General features: G+C 48.3%; 24 non-coding genes across 24 annotated transcripts; 14 read left to right on the top strand and 10 right to left on the bottom strand.

The window, feature by feature from the left end:
* Window positions 1-414: 414 nt before the first annotated feature.
* On the top strand, window positions 415-487 carry trnav-uac (transfer RNA valine (anticodon UAC)). Its single transcript has one exon. It is a non-coding gene; the product is annotated as a tRNA-Val (tRNA).
* A 735-nt stretch (window positions 488-1,222) lies between these two features.
* trnag-ucc (transfer RNA glycine (anticodon UCC)) lies at window positions 1,223-1,294 on the bottom strand. The gene has a single exon. It is a non-coding gene; the product is annotated as a tRNA-Gly (tRNA).
* A 541-nt stretch (window positions 1,295-1,835) lies between these two features.
* On the top strand, window positions 1,836-1,908 carry trnav-uac (transfer RNA valine (anticodon UAC)). The gene has a single exon. It is a non-coding gene; the product is annotated as a tRNA-Val (tRNA).
* Window positions 1,909-2,478: 570 nt separating this feature from the next.
* Window positions 2,479-2,550, top strand: trnad-guc (transfer RNA aspartic acid (anticodon GUC)). Its single transcript has one exon. It is a non-coding gene; the product is annotated as a tRNA-Asp (tRNA).
* Window positions 2,551-2,643: 93 nt separating this feature from the next.
* Window positions 2,644-2,715, bottom strand: trnag-ucc (transfer RNA glycine (anticodon UCC)). Its single transcript has one exon. It is a non-coding gene; the product is annotated as a tRNA-Gly (tRNA).
* A 541-nt stretch (window positions 2,716-3,256) lies between these two features.
* Window positions 3,257-3,329, top strand: trnav-uac (transfer RNA valine (anticodon UAC)). Its single transcript has one exon. It is a non-coding gene; the product is annotated as a tRNA-Val (tRNA).
* Window positions 3,330-4,064: 735 nt separating this feature from the next.
* Window positions 4,065-4,136, bottom strand: trnag-ucc (transfer RNA glycine (anticodon UCC)). The gene has a single exon. It is a non-coding gene; the product is annotated as a tRNA-Gly (tRNA).
* Window positions 4,137-4,676: 540 nt separating this feature from the next.
* trnav-uac (transfer RNA valine (anticodon UAC)) lies at window positions 4,677-4,749 on the top strand. The gene has a single exon. It is a non-coding gene; the product is annotated as a tRNA-Val (tRNA).
* Window positions 4,750-5,484: 735 nt separating this feature from the next.
* Window positions 5,485-5,556, bottom strand: trnag-ucc (transfer RNA glycine (anticodon UCC)). The gene has a single exon. It is a non-coding gene; the product is annotated as a tRNA-Gly (tRNA).
* A 541-nt stretch (window positions 5,557-6,097) lies between these two features.
* Window positions 6,098-6,170, top strand: trnav-uac (transfer RNA valine (anticodon UAC)). The gene has a single exon. It is a non-coding gene; the product is annotated as a tRNA-Val (tRNA).
* Window positions 6,171-6,905: 735 nt separating this feature from the next.
* Window positions 6,906-6,977, bottom strand: trnag-ucc (transfer RNA glycine (anticodon UCC)). Its single transcript has one exon. It is a non-coding gene; the product is annotated as a tRNA-Gly (tRNA).
* Window positions 6,978-7,518: 541 nt separating this feature from the next.
* On the top strand, window positions 7,519-7,591 carry trnav-uac (transfer RNA valine (anticodon UAC)). The gene has a single exon. It is a non-coding gene; the product is annotated as a tRNA-Val (tRNA).
* Window positions 7,592-8,326: 735 nt separating this feature from the next.
* Window positions 8,327-8,398, bottom strand: trnag-ucc (transfer RNA glycine (anticodon UCC)). The gene has a single exon. It is a non-coding gene; the product is annotated as a tRNA-Gly (tRNA).
* A 541-nt stretch (window positions 8,399-8,939) lies between these two features.
* Window positions 8,940-9,012, top strand: trnav-uac (transfer RNA valine (anticodon UAC)). The gene has a single exon. It is a non-coding gene; the product is annotated as a tRNA-Val (tRNA).
* Window positions 9,013-9,582: 570 nt separating this feature from the next.
* Window positions 9,583-9,654, top strand: trnad-guc (transfer RNA aspartic acid (anticodon GUC)). The gene has a single exon. It is a non-coding gene; the product is annotated as a tRNA-Asp (tRNA).
* Window positions 9,655-9,747: 93 nt separating this feature from the next.
* Window positions 9,748-9,819, bottom strand: trnag-ucc (transfer RNA glycine (anticodon UCC)). The gene has a single exon. It is a non-coding gene; the product is annotated as a tRNA-Gly (tRNA).
* A 541-nt stretch (window positions 9,820-10,360) lies between these two features.
* Window positions 10,361-10,433, top strand: trnav-uac (transfer RNA valine (anticodon UAC)). Its single transcript has one exon. It is a non-coding gene; the product is annotated as a tRNA-Val (tRNA).
* Window positions 10,434-11,003: 570 nt separating this feature from the next.
* Window positions 11,004-11,075, top strand: trnad-guc (transfer RNA aspartic acid (anticodon GUC)). The gene has a single exon. It is a non-coding gene; the product is annotated as a tRNA-Asp (tRNA).
* Window positions 11,076-12,591: 1,516 nt separating this feature from the next.
* trnag-ucc (transfer RNA glycine (anticodon UCC)) lies at window positions 12,592-12,663 on the bottom strand. Its single transcript has one exon. It is a non-coding gene; the product is annotated as a tRNA-Gly (tRNA).
* A 541-nt stretch (window positions 12,664-13,204) lies between these two features.
* Window positions 13,205-13,277, top strand: trnav-uac (transfer RNA valine (anticodon UAC)). The gene has a single exon. It is a non-coding gene; the product is annotated as a tRNA-Val (tRNA).
* Window positions 13,278-13,846: 569 nt separating this feature from the next.
* Window positions 13,847-13,918, top strand: trnad-guc (transfer RNA aspartic acid (anticodon GUC)). The gene has a single exon. It is a non-coding gene; the product is annotated as a tRNA-Asp (tRNA).
* A 93-nt stretch (window positions 13,919-14,011) lies between these two features.
* On the bottom strand, window positions 14,012-14,083 carry trnag-ucc (transfer RNA glycine (anticodon UCC)). Its single transcript has one exon. It is a non-coding gene; the product is annotated as a tRNA-Gly (tRNA).
* Window positions 14,084-14,624: 541 nt separating this feature from the next.
* On the top strand, window positions 14,625-14,697 carry trnav-uac (transfer RNA valine (anticodon UAC)). The gene has a single exon. It is a non-coding gene; the product is annotated as a tRNA-Val (tRNA).
* A 735-nt stretch (window positions 14,698-15,432) lies between these two features.
* trnag-ucc (transfer RNA glycine (anticodon UCC)) lies at window positions 15,433-15,504 on the bottom strand. Its single transcript has one exon. It is a non-coding gene; the product is annotated as a tRNA-Gly (tRNA).
* Window positions 15,505-16,085: the final 581 nt, after the last annotated feature.

Genomic DNA, 16,085 nt, shown 5'->3' with positions numbered 1-16,085 from the left:
TGCAGAGCTGCTACCTCAGCCCTGATCCGCATTGTTGTCTGATGCAAAATAGGACCCAGCTATGCCTTCGTAAGCAGTGAAGTGGACAGTATCTATGCCTTTCACGCGGAAGACCGGGATTGGATTCCCCGATGGAGAGGTTGTCTTTTATTCTGTTCTTTCGACAGAAGTGTAAAAATGTACGAAACAAATCTTTGCCAAGTGTGACGAACCAAAGGTCCTGCGTTTGCCTGGAAACCGACCCGGGGCAACAGCTTGGAGGCAGCTATGCTATCACCTGTGTCACCAACGCTGCAAAAGCCACCGATGTTGACTCTGTTTCAAGGACCAAGGTACAAAGTTTCAGGTGGGACGTTGGTCCCGAAACCTGTCGTTGTCATTGTAGGACACAAGCACACAACTGCCCAGGGCCTGGTTTCTGTAGTGTAGTGGTTATCACGTTCGCTTTACACGCGAAAGGTCCCTGGTTCGAAACCAGGCAGAAACAGTGACTTTTGGGTTGGATTTTGATAGTTCTAGTTTTCGTTTTGGCCTCTCTGGCGGACTCACTGTTAAAAGGAACACTGGAGAATGCAGGCATCGATCCTGCTACCACTTACACGCTGAGCCAGCGCTCCACCATTTGAGCTAATTACCCCTGGGGAAGAATTTGATGTTTGCCTGTCATGGCAAGAACATAACAATTTACAAGGTCAAAGAGCGCTGGCAGTCCACGCCTACACTCTCTGGACTTTCATTCTAGCGTTCCGAGTTCAAATCCCGATGGATCCTGTCTTTCCGAAAAGACAAAAAAGGGGCGTGGCCTTTGTACTCCATGTCATGCTTCAGAAAAGAAAAGCCACTGTGCAGTAGTGACTCAAGGGCATGGTGTTTGCTGACAATATTTGAGATGTTGAGATGCCTGACCAAGTCCTTCAACTGAGAAAGAGTTTCCTTTCACAAGGAGTCAGACTTCTGAAAGAATGAGCATGACAGACTGATGCAGAAAGATGCAGATCTGCAACCTCAGCCCAGATCCGTACTGTCATCTGTTGCTGAAGAACCTCACCCAGGGGCTTCCTAGTTAGTATAGTGGTTAGTATCTCCGCCTGTCACGCGGAAGACCGGGGTTCGATTCCCCGACGGGGAGATTGTGATTTTTTTCGGTTCTAACGACAGACGTGACAGAGGCGGCCAAAGCTTGAAAAGCAAAATGTTGCCAAGTACAATGCGCCAAAAGCCATGCATTGGCCAGGAATCGAACCCGGGTCAACTGCTTGGAAGGCAGCTATGCTCACCACTATACCACCAATGCTACACACTTAACCACAGAAAGTGCAATACACAGTAACCTGGCCAAGTCCTTCAAACAGATGAAGAGATTCCTTTCAAAAGGAGTCAAACTGCTGAAAGGAACAGTTTCACAGGCTGATGCACACAACTGCAGAGCTGCTACCTCAGCCCTGATCCGCATTGTTGTCTGATGCAAAATAGGACCCAGCTATGCCTTCGTAAGCAGTGAAGTGGACAGTATCTATGCCTTTCACGCGGAAGACCGGGATTGGATTCCCCGATGGAGAGGTTGTCTTTTATTCTGTTCTTTCGACAGAAGTGTAAAAATGTACGAAACAAATCTTTGCCAAGTGTGACGACCCAAAGGTCCTGCGTTTGCCTGGAAACCGACCCGGGGCAACAGCTTGGAGGCAGCTATGCTATCACCTGTGTCACCAACGCTGCAAAAGCCACCGATGTTGACTCTGTTTCAAGGACCGAGGTACAAAGTTTCAGGTGGGACGTTGGTCCCGAAACCTGTCGTTGTCATTGTAGGACACAAGCACACAACTGCCCAGGGCCTGGTTTCTGTAGTGTAGTGGTTATCACATTCACTTTACACGCGAAAGGTCCCTGGTTCGAAACCAGGCAGAAACAGTGACTTTTGGGTTGGATTTTGATAGTTCTAGTTTTCGTTTTGGCCTCTCTGGCGGACTCACTGTTAAAAGGAACACTGGAGAATGCAGGCATCGATCCTGCTACCACTTACACGCTGAGCCAGCGCTCCACCATTTGAGCTAATTACCCCTGGGGAAGAATTTGATGTTTGCCTGTCATGGCAAGAACATAACAATTTACAAGGTCAAAGAGCGCTGGCAGTCCACGCCTACACTCTCTGGACTTTCATTCTAGCGTTCCGAGTTCAAATCCCGATGGATCCTGTCTTTCCGAAAAGACAAAAAAGGGGCGTGGCCTTTGTACTCCATGTCATGCTTCAGAAAAGAAAAGCCACTGTGCAGTAGTGACTCAAGGGCATGGTGTTTGCTGACAATATTTGAGATGTTGAGATGCCTGACCAAGTCCTTCAACTGAGAAAGAGTTTCCTTTCACAAGGAGTCAGACTTCTGAAAGAATGAGCATGACAGACTGATGCAGAAAGATGCAGATCTGCAACCTCAGCCCAGATCCGTACTGTCATCTGTTGCTGAAGAACCTCACCCAGGGGCTTCCTCGTTAGTATAGTGGTTAGTATCTCCGCCTGTCACGCGGAAGACCGGGGTTCGATTCCCCGACGGGGAGATTGTGATTTTTTTCGGTTCTAACGACAGACGTGACAAAGGCGGCCAAAGCTTGAAAAGCAAAATGTTGCCAAGTACAATGCGCCAAAAGCCATGCATTGGCCGGGAATCGAACCCGGGTCAACTGCTTGGAAGGAAGCTATGCTCACCACTATACCACCAATGCGACACACTTATCCACAGAAAGTGCAATACACAGTAACCTGGCCAAGTCCTTCAAACAGATGAAGAGATTCCTTTCAAAAGGAGTCAAACTGCTGAAAGGAACAGTTTCACAGGCTGATGCACACAACTGCAGAGCTGCTACCTCAGCCCTGATCCGCATTGTTGTCTGATGCAAAATAGGACCCAGCTATGCCTTCGTAAGCAGTGAAGTGGACAGTATCTATGCCTTTCACGCGGAAGACCGGGATTGGATTCCCCGATGGAGAGGTTGTCTTTTATTCTGTTCTTTCGACAGAAGTGTAAAAATGTACGAAACAAATCTTTGCCAAGTGTGACGAACCAAAGGTCCTGCGTTTGCCTGGAAACCGACCCGGGGCAACAGCTTGGAGGCAGCTATGCTATCACCTGTGTCACCAACGCTGCAAAAGCCACCGATGTTGACTCTGTTTCAAGGACCGAGGTACAAAGTTTCAGGTGGGACGTTGGTCCCGAAACCTGTCGTTGTCATTGTAGGACACAAGCACACAACTGCCCAGGGCCTGGTTTCTGTAGTGTAGTGGTTATCACGTTCGCTTTACACGCGAAAGGTCCCTGGTTCGAAACCAGGCAGAAACAACGACCTTTGGGTTGGATTTCGATAGTTCTAGTTTTCGTTTTGGCCTCTCTGGCGGACACACTGTTAAAAGGAACACTGGAGAATGCAGGCATCGATCCTGCTACCACTTACACGCTGAGCCAGCGCTCCACCATTTGAGCTAATTACCCCTGGGGAAGAATTTGATGTTTGCCTGTCATGGCAAGAACATAACAATTTACAAGGTCAAAGAGCGCTGGCAGTCCACGCCTACACTCTCTGGACTTTCATTCTAGCGTTCCGAGTTCAAATCCCGATGGATCCTGTCTTTCCGAAAAGACAAAAAAGGGGCGTGGCCTTTGTACTTCATGTCATGCTTCAGAAAAGAAAAGCCACTGTGCAGTAGTGACTCAAGGGCATGGTGTTTGCTGACAATATTTGAGATGTTGAGATGCCTGACCAAGTCCTTCAACTGAGAAAGAGTTTCCTTTCACAAGGAGTCAGACTTCTGAAAGAATGAGCATGACAGACTGATGCAGAAAGATGCAGATCTGCAACCTCAGCCCAGATCCGTACTGTCATCTGTTGCTGAAGAACCTCACCCAGGGGCTTCCTCGTTAGTATAGTGGTTAGTATCTCCGCCTGTCACGCGGAATACCGGGGTTCGATTCCCCGACGGGGAGATTGTGATTTTTTTCGGTTCTAACGACAGACGTGACAGAGGCGGCCAAAGCTTGAAAAGCAAAATGTTGCCAAGTACAATGCGCCAAAAGCCATGCATTGGCCGGGAATCGAACCCGGGTCAACTGCTTGGAAGGCAGCTATGCTCACCACTATACCACCAATGCTACACACTTAACCACAGAAAGTGCAATACACAGTAACCTGGCCAAGTCCTTCAAACAGATGAAGAGATTCCTTTCAAAAGGAGTCAAACTGCTGAAAGGAACAGTTTCACAGGCTGATGCACACAACTGCAGAGCTGCTACCTCAGCCCTGATCCGCATTGTTGTCTGATGCAAAATAGGACCCAGCTATGCCTTCGTAAGCAGTGAAGTGGACAGTATCTATGCCTTTCACGCGGAAGACCGGGATTGGATTCCCCGATGGAGAGGTTGTCTTTTATTCTGTTCTTTCGACAGAAGTGTAAAAATGTACGAAACAAATCTTTGCAAGTGTGACGAACCAAAGGTCCTGAGTTTGCCTGGAAACCGACCCGGGGCAACAGCTTGGAGGCAGCTATGCTATCACCTGTGTCACCAACGCTGCAAAAGCCACCGATGTTGACTCTGTTTCAAGGACCGAGGTACAAAGTTTCAGGTGGGACGTTGGTCCCGAAACCTGTCGTTGTCATTGTAGGACACAAGCACACAACTGCCCAGGGCCTGGTTTCTGTAGTGTAGTGGTTATCACATTCGCTTTACACGCGAAAGGTCCCTGGTTCGAAACCAGGCAGAAACAGTGACTTTTGGGATGGATTTTGATAATTCTAGTTTTCGTTTTGGCCTCTCTGGCGGACTCACTGTTAAAAGGAACACTGGAGAATGCAGGCATCGATCCTGCTACCGCTTACACGCTGAGCCAGCGCTCCACCATTTGAGCTAATTACCCCTGGGGAAGAATTTGATGTTTGCCTGTCATGGCAAGAACATAACAATTTACAAGGTCAAAGAGCGCTGGCAGTCCACGCCTACACTCTCTGGACTTTCATTCTAGCGTTCCGAGTTCAAATCCCGATGGATCCTGTCTTTCCGAAAAGACAAAAAAGGGGCGTGGCCTTTGTACTCCATGTCATGCTTCAGAAAAGAAAAGCCACTGTGCAGTAGTGACTCAAGGGCATGGTGTTTGCTGACAATATTTGAGATGTTGAGATGCCTGACCAAGTCCTTCAACTGAGAAAGAATTTCCTTTCACAAGGAGTCAGACTTCTGAAAGAATGAGCATGACAGACTGATGCAGAAAGATGCAGATCTGCAACCTCAGCCCAGATCCGTACTGTCATCTGTTGCTGAAGAACCTCAGCCAGGGGCTTCCTCGTTAGTATAGTGGATAGTATCTCCGCCTGTCACGCGGAAGACCGGGGTTCGATTTCCCGATGGGGAGATTGTGATTTTTTTTGGTTCTAACGACAGACGTGACAGAGGCGGCCAAAGCTTGAAAAGCAAAATGTTGCCAAGTACAATGCGCCAAAAGCCATGCATTGGCCGGGAATCGAACCCCGGTCAACTGCTTGGAAGGCAGCTATGCTCACCACTATACCACCAATGCTACACACTTAACCACAGAAAGTGCAATACACAGTAACCTGGCCAAGTCCTTCAAACAGATGAAGAGATTCCTTTCAAAAGGAGTCAAACTGCTGAAAGGAACAGTTTCACAGGCTGATGCACACAACTGCAGAGCTGCTACCTCAGCCCTGATCCGCATTGTTGTCTGATGCAAAATAGGACCCAGCTATGCCTTCGTAAGCAGTGAAGTGGACAGTATCTATGCCTTTCACGCGGAAGACCGGGATTGGATTCCCCGATGGAGAGGTTGTCTTTTATTCTGTTCTTTCGACAGAAGTGTAAAAATGTACGAAACAAATCTTTGCCAAGTGTGACGAACCAAAGGTCCTGCGTTTGCCTGGAAACCGACCCGGGGCAACAGCTTGGAGGCAGCTATGCTATCACCTGTGTCACCAACGCTGCAAAAGCCACCGATGTTGACTCTGTTTCAAGGACCGAGGTACAAAGTTTCAGGTGGGACGTTGGTCCCGAAACCTGTCGTTGTCATTGTAGGACACAAGCTCACAACTGCCCAGGGCCTGGTTTCTGTAGTGTAGTGGTTATCACATTCGCTTTACACGCGAAAGGTCCCTGGCTCGAAACCAGGCAGAAACAGTGACTTTTGGGTTGGATTTTGATAGTTCTAGTTTTCGTTTTGGCCTCTCTGGCGGACACACTGTTAAAAGGAACACTGGAGAATGCAGGCATCGATCCTGCTACCACTTACACGCTGAGCCAGCGCTCCACCATTTGAGCTAATTACCCCTGGGGAAGAATTTGATGTTTGCCTGTCATGGCAAGAACATAACAATTTACAAGGTCAAAGAGCGCTGGCAGTCTACGCCTACACTCTCTGGACTTTCATTCTAGCGTTCCGAGTTCAAATCCCGATGGATCCTGTCTTTCCGAAAAGACAAAAAAGGGGCGTGGCCTTTGTACTCCATGTCATGCTTCAGAAAAGAAAAGCCACTGTGCAGTAGTGACTCAAGGGCATGGTGTTTGCTGACAATATTTGAGATGTTGAGATGCCTGACCAAGTCCTTCAACTGAGAAAGAGTTTCCTTTCACAAGGAGTCAGACTTCTGAAAGAATGAGCATGACAGACTGATGCAGAAAGATGCAGATCTGCAACCTCAGCCCAGATCCGTACTGTCATCTGTTGCTGAAGAACCTCACCCAGGGGCTTCCTCGTTAGTATAGTGGATAGTATCTCTGCCTGTCACGCGGAAGACCGGGGTTCGATTCCCCGACGGGGAGATTGTGATTTTTTTCGGTTCTAACGACAGACGTGACAGAGGCGTCCAAAGCTTGAAAAGCAAAATGTTGCCAAGTACAATGCGCCGAAAGCCATGCATTGGCCGGGAATCGAACCCTGGTCAACTGCTTGGAAGGCAGCTATGCTCACCACTATACCACCAATGCTACGCACTTAACCACAGAAAGTGCAATACACAGTAACCTGGCCAAGTCCTTCAAACAGATGAAGAGATTCCTTTCAAAAGGAGTCAAACTGCTGAAAGGAACAGCTTGACAGGCTGATGCACACAACTGCAGAGCTGCTACCTCAGCCCTGATCCGCATTGTTGTCTGATGCAAAATAGGACCCAGCTATGCCTTCGTAAGCAGTGAAGTGGACAGTATCTATGCCTTTCACACGGAAGACCGGGATTGGATTCCCCGATGGAGAGGTTGTCTTTTATTCTGTTCTTTCGATAGAAGTGTAAAAATGTACGAAACAAATCTTTGCCAAGTGAGATGAACCAAAGGTCCTGCGTTTGCCTGGAAACCGACCCGGGGCAACAGCTTGGAGGCAGCTATGCTATCACCTGTGTCACCAACGCTGCAAAAGCCACCGATGTTGACTCTGTTTCAAGGACCGAGGTACAAAGTTTCAGGTGGGACGTTGGTCCCGAAACCTGTCGTTGTCATTGTAGGACACAAGCACACAACTGCCCAGGGCCTGGTTTCTGTAGTGTAGTGGTTATTACGTTTGCTTTACACGCAAAAGGTCCCTGGTTTGAAACCAGGCAGATACAGTGACTTTTGGGTTGGATTTTGATAGTTCTAGTTTTCGTTTTGGCCTCTCTGGTGGACACACTGTTAAAAGGAACACTGGAGAATGCAGGCATCGATCCTGCTACCACTTACACGCTGAGCCAGCGCTCCACCATTTGAGCTAATTACCCCTGGGGAAGAATTTGATGTTTGCCTGTCATGGCAAGAACATAACAATTTACAAGGTCAAAGAGCGCTGGCAGTCCACGCCTACACTCTCTGGACTTTCATTCTAGCGTTCCGAGTTCAAATCCCGATGGATCCTGTCTTTCCGAAAAGACAAAAAAGGGGCGTGGCCTTTGTACTCCATGTCATGCTTCAGAAAAGAAAAGCCACTGTGCAGTAGTGACTCAAGGGCATGGTGTTTGCTGACAATATTTGAGATGTTGAGATGCCTGACCAAGTCCTTCAACTGAGAAAGAGTTTCCTTTCACAAGGAGTCAGACTTCTGAAAGAATGAGCATGACAGACTGATGCAGAAAGATGCAGATCTGCAACCTCAGCCCAGATCCGTACTGTCATCTGTTGCTGAAGAACCTCACCCAGGGGCTTCCTCGTTAGTATAGTGGATAGTATCTCCGCCTGTCACGCGGAAGACAGGGGTTTGATTCCCCGACGGGGAGATTGTGATTTTTTTCGGTTCTAACGACAGACGTGACAGAGGCGGCCAAAGCTTGAAAAGCAAAATGTTGCCAAGTACAATGCGCCAAAAGCCATGCATTGGCCGGGAATCGAACCCGGGTCAACTGCTTGGAAGGCAGCTATGCTCACCACTATACCACCAATGCTACACACTTAACCACAGAAAGTGCAATACACAGTAACCTGGCCAAGTCCTTCAAACAGATGAAGAGATTCCTTTCAAAAGGAGTCAAACTGCTGAAAGGAACAGTTTCACAGGCTGATGCACACAACTGCAGAGCTGCTACCTCAGCCCTGATCCGCATTGTTGTCTGATGCAAAATAGGACCCAGCTATGCCTTCGTAAGCAGTTTAGTGGACAGTATCTATGCCTTTCACGCGGAAGACCGGGATTGGATTCCCCGATGGAGAGGTTGTCTTTTATTCTGTTCTTTCGACAGAAGTGTAAAAATGTACGAAACAAATCTTTGCCAAGTGTGACGAACCAAAGGTCCTGCGTTTGCCTGGAAACCGACCCGGGGCAACAGCTTGGAGGCAGCTATGCTATCACCTGTGTCACCAACGCTGCAAAAGCCACCGATGTTGACTCTGTTTCAAGGACCGAGGTACAAAGTTTCAGGTGGGACGTTGGTCCCGAAACCTGTCGTTGTCATTGTAGGACACAAGCACACAACTGCCCAGGGCCTGGTTTCTGTAGTGTACTGGTTGTCACATTCGCTTTACACGCGAAAGGTCCCTGGTTCGAAACCAGGCAGAAACAGTGACTTTTGGGTTGGATTTTGATAGTTCTAGTTTTCGTTTTGGCCTCTCTGGCGGACTCACTGTTAAAAGGAACACTGGAGAATGCAGGCATCGATCCTGCTACCACTTACACGCTGAGCCAGCGCTCCACCATTTGAGCTAATTCCCCCTGGGGAAGAATTTGATGTTTGCCTGTCATGGCAAGAACATAACAATTTACAAGGTCAAAGAGCGCTGGCAGTACACGCCTACACTCTCTGGACTTTCATTCTAGCGTTCCGAGTTCAAATCCCGATGGATCCTGTCTTTCCGAAAAGACAAAAAAGGGGCGTGGCCTTTGTACTCCATGTCATGCTTCAGAAAAGAAAAGCCACTGTGCAGTAGTGACTCAAGGGCATGGTGTTTGCTGACAATATTTGAGATGTTGAGATGCCTGACCAAGTCCTTCAACTGAGAAAGAGTTTCCTTTCACAAGGAGTCAGACTTCTGAAAGAATGAGCATGACAGACTGATGCAGAAAGATGCAGATCTGCAACCTCAGCCCAGATCCGTACTGTCATCTGTTGCTGAAGAACCTCACCCAGGGGCTTCCTCGTTAGTATAGTGGATAGTATCTCCGCCTGTCACGCGGAAGACCGGGGTTCGATTCCCCGACGGGGAGATTGTGATTTTTTTCGGTTCTAACGACAGACGTGACAGAGGCGGCCAAAGCTTGAAAAGCAAAATGTTGCCAAGTACAATGCGCCAAAAGCCATGCATTGGCCGGGAATCGAACCCGGGTCAACTGCTTGGAAGGCAGCTATGCTCACCACTATACCACCAATGCTACACACTTAACCACAGAAAGTGCAATACACAGTAACCTGGCCAAGTCCTTCAAACAGATGAAGAGATTCCTTTCAAAAGGAGTCAAACTGCTGAAAGGAACAGTTTCACAGGCTGATGCACACAACTGCAGAGCTGCTACCTCAGCCCTGATCCGCATTGTTGTCTGATGCAAAATAGGACCCAGCTATGCCTTCGTAAGCAGTTTAGTGGACAGTATCTATGCCTTTCACGCGGAAGACCGGGATTGGATTCCCCGATGGAGAGGTTGTCTTTTATTCTGTTCTTTCGACAGAAGTGTAAAAATGTACGAAACAAATCTTTGCCAAGTGTGACGAACCAAAGGTCCTGCGTTTGCCTGGAAACCGACCCGGGGCAACAGCTTGGAGGCAGCTATGCTATCACCTGTGTCACCAACGCTGCAAAAGCCACCGATGTTGACTCTGTTTCAAGGACCGAGGTACAAAGTTTCAGGTGGGATGTTGGTCCAGAAACCTGTCGTTGTCATTGTAGGACACAAGCACACAACTGCCCAGGGCCTGGTTTCTGTAGTGTAGTGGTTATCACGTTTGCTTTACACGCAAAAGGTCCCTGGTTTGAAACCAGGCAGATACAGTGACTTTTGGTTGGATTTTGATAGTTCTAGTTTTCGTTTTGGCCTCTCTGGCGGACACACTGTTAAAAGGAACACTGGAGAATGCAGGCATCGATCCTGCTACCACTTACACGCTGAGCCAGCGCTCCACCATTTGAGCTAATTACCCCTGGGGAAGAATTTGATGTTTGCCTGTCATGGCAAGAACATAACAATTTACAAGGTCAAAGAGCGCTGGCAGTCCACGCCTACACTCTCTGGACTTTCATTCTAGCGTTCCGAGTTCAAATCCCGATGGATCCTGTCTTTCCGAAAAGACAAAAAAGGGGCGTGGCCTTTGTACTCCATGTCATGCTTCAGAAAAGAAAAGCCACTGTGCAGTAGTGACTCAAGGGCATGGTGTTTGCTGACAATATTTGAGATGTTGAGATGCCTGACCAAGTCCTTCAACTGAGAAAGAGTTTCCTTTCACAAGGAGTCAGACTTCTGAAAGAATGAGCATGACAGACTGATGCAGAAAGATGCAGATCTGCAACCTCAGCCCAGATCCGTACTGTCATCTGTTGCTGAAGAACCTCACCCAGGGGGCTTCCTCGTTAGTATAGTGGATAGTATCTCCGCCTGTCACGCGGAAGACCGGGGTTCGATTCCCCGACGGGGAGATTGTGTTTTTTTTTCGGTTCTAACGACAGACGTGACAGAGGCGGCCAAAGCTTGAAAAGCAAAATGTTGCCAAGTACAATGCGCCGAAAGCCATGCATTGGCCGCGAATCAAACCCGGGTCAACTGCTTGGAAGGCAGCTATGCTCACCATTATACCACCAATGCTACATACTTAACCACAGAAAGTGCAATACACAGTAACCTGGCCAAGTCCTTCAAACAGATGAAGAGATTCCTTTCAAAAGGACTCAAACTGCTGAAAGGAACAGTTTCACAGGCTGATGCACACAACTGCAGAGCTGCTACCTCAGCCCTGATCCGCATTGTTGTCTGATGCAAAATAGGACCCAGCTATGCCTTCGTAAGCAGTGAAGTGGACAGTATCTATGCCTTTCACGCGGAAGACCGGGATTGGATTCCCCGATGGAGAGGTTGTCTTTTATTCTGTTCTTTCGACAGAAGTGTAAAAATGTACGAAACAAATCTTTGCCAAGTGTGACGAACCAAAGGTCCTGCGTTTGCCTGGAAACCGACCCGGGGCAACAGCTTGGAGGCAGCTATGCTATCACCTGTGTCACCAACGCTGCAAAAGCCACCGATGTTGACTCTGTTTCAAGGACCGAGGTACAAAGTTTCAGGTGGGACGTTGGTCCCGAAACCTGTCGTTGTCATTGTAGGACACAAGCACACAACTGCCCAGGGCCTGGTTTCTGTAGTGTAGTGGTTGTCGCGTTCGCTTTACACGCAAAAGGTCCCTGGTTTGAAACCAGGCAGATACAGTGACTTTTGGGTTGGATTTTGATAGTTCTAGTTTTCGTTTTTGGCCTCTCTGGCAGACACACTGTTAAAAGGAACACTGGAGAATGCAGGCATCGATCCTGCTACCACTTACACGCTGAGCCAGCGCTCCACCATTTGAGCTAATTACCCCTGGGGAAGAATTTGATGTTTACCTGTCATGGCAAGAACATAACAATTTACAAGGTCAAAGAGCGCTGGCAGTCCACGCCTACACTCTCTGGACTTTCATTCTAGCGTTCCGAGTTCAAATCCCGATGGATCCTGTCTTTCCGAAAAGACAAAAAAGGGGCGTGGCCTTTGTACTCCATGTCATGCTTCAGAAAAGAAAAGCCACTGTGCAGTAGTGACTCAAGGGCATGGTGTTTGCTGACAATATTTGAGATGTTGAGATGCCTGACCAAGTCCTTCAACTGAGAAAGAGTTTCCTTTCACAAGGAGTCAGACTTCTGAAAGAATGAGCATGACAGACTGATGCAGAAAGATGCAGATCTGCAACCTCAGCCCAGATCCGTACTGTCATCTGTTGCTGAAGAACCTCACCCAGGGGCTTCCTCGTTAGTATAGTGGATAGTATCTCCGCCTGTCACGCGGAAGACCGGGGTTCGATTCCCGGACGGGGAGATTGTGATTTTTTTCGGTTCTAACGACAGACGTGACAGAGGCGGCCAAAGCTTGAAAAGCAAAATGTTGCCAAGTACAATGCGCCAAAAGCCATGCATTGGCCGGGAATCGAACCCGGGTCAACTGCTTGGAAGGCAGCTATGCTCACCACTATACCACCAATGCTACACACTTAACCACAGAAAGTGCAATACACAGTAACCTGGCCAAGTCCTTCAAACAGATGAAGAGATTCCTTTCAAAAGGAGTCAAACTGCTGAAAGGAACAGTTTCACAGGCTGATGCACACAACTGCAGAGCTGCTACCTCAGCCCTGATCCGCATTGTTGTCTGATGCAAAATAGGACCCAGCTATGCCTTCGTAAGCAGTGAAGTGGACAGTATCTATGCCTTTCACGCGGAAGACCGGGATTGGATTCCCCGATGGAGAGGTTGTCTTTTATTCTGTTCTTTCGACAGAAGTGTAAAAATGTACGAAACAAATCTTTGCCAAGTGTGACGAACCAAAGGTCCTGCGTTTGCCTGGAAACCGACCCGGGGCAACAGCTTGGAGGCAGCTATGCTATCACCTGTGTCACCAACGCTGCAAAAGCCACCGATGTTGACTCTGTTTCAAGGACCGAGGTACAAAGTTTCAGGTGGGACGTTGGTCCAGAAACCTGTCGTTGTCATTGTAGGACACAAGCACACAACTGCCCAGGGCCTGGTTTCTGTAGTGTAGTGGTTATCACGTTTGCTTTACACGCAAAAGGTCCCTGGTTTGAAACCAGGCAGATACAGTGACTTTTGGTTGGATTTTGATAGTTCTAGTTTTCGTTTTGGCCTCTCTGGCGGACTCACTGTTAAAAGGAACACTGGAGAATGCAGGCATCGATCCTGCTACCACTTACACGCTGAGCCAGCGCTCCACCATTTGAGCTAATTACCCCTGGGGAAGAATTTGATGTTTGCCTGTCATGGCAAGAACATAACAATTTACAAGGTCAAAGAGCGCTGGCAGTCCACGCCTACACTCTCTGGACTTTCATTCTAGCGTTCCGAGTTCAAATCCCGATGGATCCTGTCTTTCCGAAAAGACAAAAAAGGGGCGTGGCCTTTGTACTCCATGTCATGCTTCAGAAAAGAAAAGCCACTGTGCAGTAGTGACTCAAGGGCATGGTGTTTGCTGACAATATTTGAGATGTTGAGATGCCTGACCAAGTCCTTCAACTGAGAAAGAGTTTCCTTTCACAAGGAGTCAGACTTCTGAAAGAATGAGCATGACAGACTGATGCAGAAAGATGCAGATCTGCAACCTCAGCCCAGATCCGTACTGTCATCTGTTGCTGAAGAACCTCACCCAGGGGCTTCCTCGTTAGTATAGTGGATAGTATCTCCGCCTGTCACGCGGAAGACCGGGGTTCGATTCCCCGACGGGGAGATTGTGATTTTTTTCGGTTCTAACGACAGACGTGACAGAGGCGGCCAAAGCTTGAAAAGCAAAATGTTGCCAAGTACAATGCGCCAAAAGCCATGCATTGGCCGGGAATCGAACCCGGGTCAACTGCTTGGAAGGCAGCTATGCGCACCACTATACCACCAATGCTACACACTTAACCACAGAAAGTGCAATACACAGTAACCTGGCCAAGTCCTTCAAACAGATGAAGAGATTCCTTTCAAAAGGAGTCAAACTGCTGAAAGGAACAGTTTCACAGGCTGATGCACACAACTGCAGAGCTGCTACCTCAGCCCTGATCCGCATTGTTGTCTGATGCAAAATAGGACCCAGCTATGCCTTCGTAAGCAGTTTAGTGGACAGTATCTATGCCTTTCACGCGGAAGACCGGGATTGGATTCCCCGATGGAGAGGTTGTCTTTTATTCTGTTCTTTCGACAGAAGTGTAAAAATGTACGAAACAAATCTTTGCCAAGTGTGACGAACCAAAGGTCCTGCGTTTGCCTGGAAACCGACCCGGGGCAACAGCTTGGAGGCAGCTATGCTATCACCTGTGTCACCAACGCTGCAAAAGCCACCGATGTTGACTCTGTTTCAAGGACCGAGGTACAAAGTTTCAGGTGGGACGTTGGTCCCGAAACCTGTCGTTGTCATTGTAGGACACAAGCACACAACTGCCCAGGGCCTGGTTTCTGTAGTGTAGTGGTTATCACATTCGCTTTACACGCGAAAGGTCCCTGGTTCGAAACCAGGCAGAAACAGTGACTTTTGGGTTGGATTTTGATAGTTCTAGTTTTCGTTTTGGCCTCTCTGGCGGACACACTGTTAAAAGGAACACTGGAGAATGCAGGCATCGATCCTGCTACCACTTACACGCTGAGCCAGCGCTCCACCATTTGAGCTAATTACCCCTGGGGAAGAATTTGATGTTTGCCTGTCATGGCAAGAACATAACAATTTACAAGGTCAAAGAGCGCTGGCAGTCCACGCCTACACTCTCTGGACTTTCATTCTAGCGTTCCGAGTTCAAATCCCGATGGATCCTGTCTTTCCGAAAAGACAAAAAAGGGGCGTGGCCTTTGTACTCCATGTCATGCTTCAGAAAAGAAAAGCCACTGTGCAGTAGTGACTCAAGGGCATGGTGTTTGCTGACAATATTTGAGATGTTGAGATGCCTGACCAAGTCCTTCAACTGAGAAAGAGTTTCCTTTCACAAGGAGTCAGACTTCTGAAAGAATGAGCATGACAGACTGATGCAGAAAGATGCAGATCTGCAACCTCAGCCCAGATCCGTACTGTCATCTGTTGCTGAAGAACCTCACCCAGGGGCTTCCTCGTTAGTATAGTGGTTAGTATCTCCGCCTGTCACGTGGAAGACTGGGGTTCGATTCCCCGACGGGGAGATTGTGATTTTTTTCGGTTCTAACGACAGACGTGACAGAGGCGGCCAAAGCTTGAAAAGCAAAATGTTGCCAAGTACAATGCGCCAAAAGCCATGCATTGTCCGGGAATCGAACCCGGGTCAACTGCTTGGAAGGCAGCTATGCTCACCACTATACCACCAATGCTACACACTTAACCACAGAAAGTGCAATACACAGTAACCTGGCCAAGTCCTTCAAACAGATGAAGAGATTCCTTTCAAAAGGAGTCAAACTGCTGAAAGGAACAGTTTCACAGGCTGATGCACACAACTGCAGAGCTGCTACCTCAGCCCTGATCCGCATTGTTGTCTGATGCAAAATAGGACCCAGCTATGCCTTCGTAAGCAGTGAAGTGGACAGTATCTATGCCTTTCACGCGGAAGACCGGGATTGGATTCCCCGATGGAGAGGTTGTCTTTTATTCTGTTCTTTCGACAGAAGTGTAAAAATGTACGAAACAAATCTTTGCCAAGTGTGACGAACCAAAGGTCCTGCGTTTGCCTGGAAACCGACCCGGGGCAACAGCTTGGAGGCAGCTATGCTATCACCTGTGTCACCAACGCTGCAAAAGCCACCGATGTTGACTCTGTTTCAAGGACCGAGGTACAAAGTTTCAGGTGGGACGTTGGTCCCGAAACCTGTCGTTGTCATTGTAGGACACAAGCACACAACTGCCCAGGGCCTGGTTTCTGTAGTGTAGTGGTTGTCGCGTTCGCTTTACACGC

The sequence above is a fragment of the Salminus brasiliensis genome, chromosome 2, assembly GCF_030463535.1.
Source record: "Salminus brasiliensis chromosome 2, fSalBra1.hap2, whole genome shotgun sequence".
Classification (NCBI taxonomy): Eukaryota; Metazoa; Chordata; class Actinopteri; order Characiformes; family Bryconidae; genus Salminus; species Salminus brasiliensis.
The sequence above is the reverse complement of the archived record's forward strand: the minus strand, read 5'-3'. Positions and strand labels throughout refer to the sequence as shown.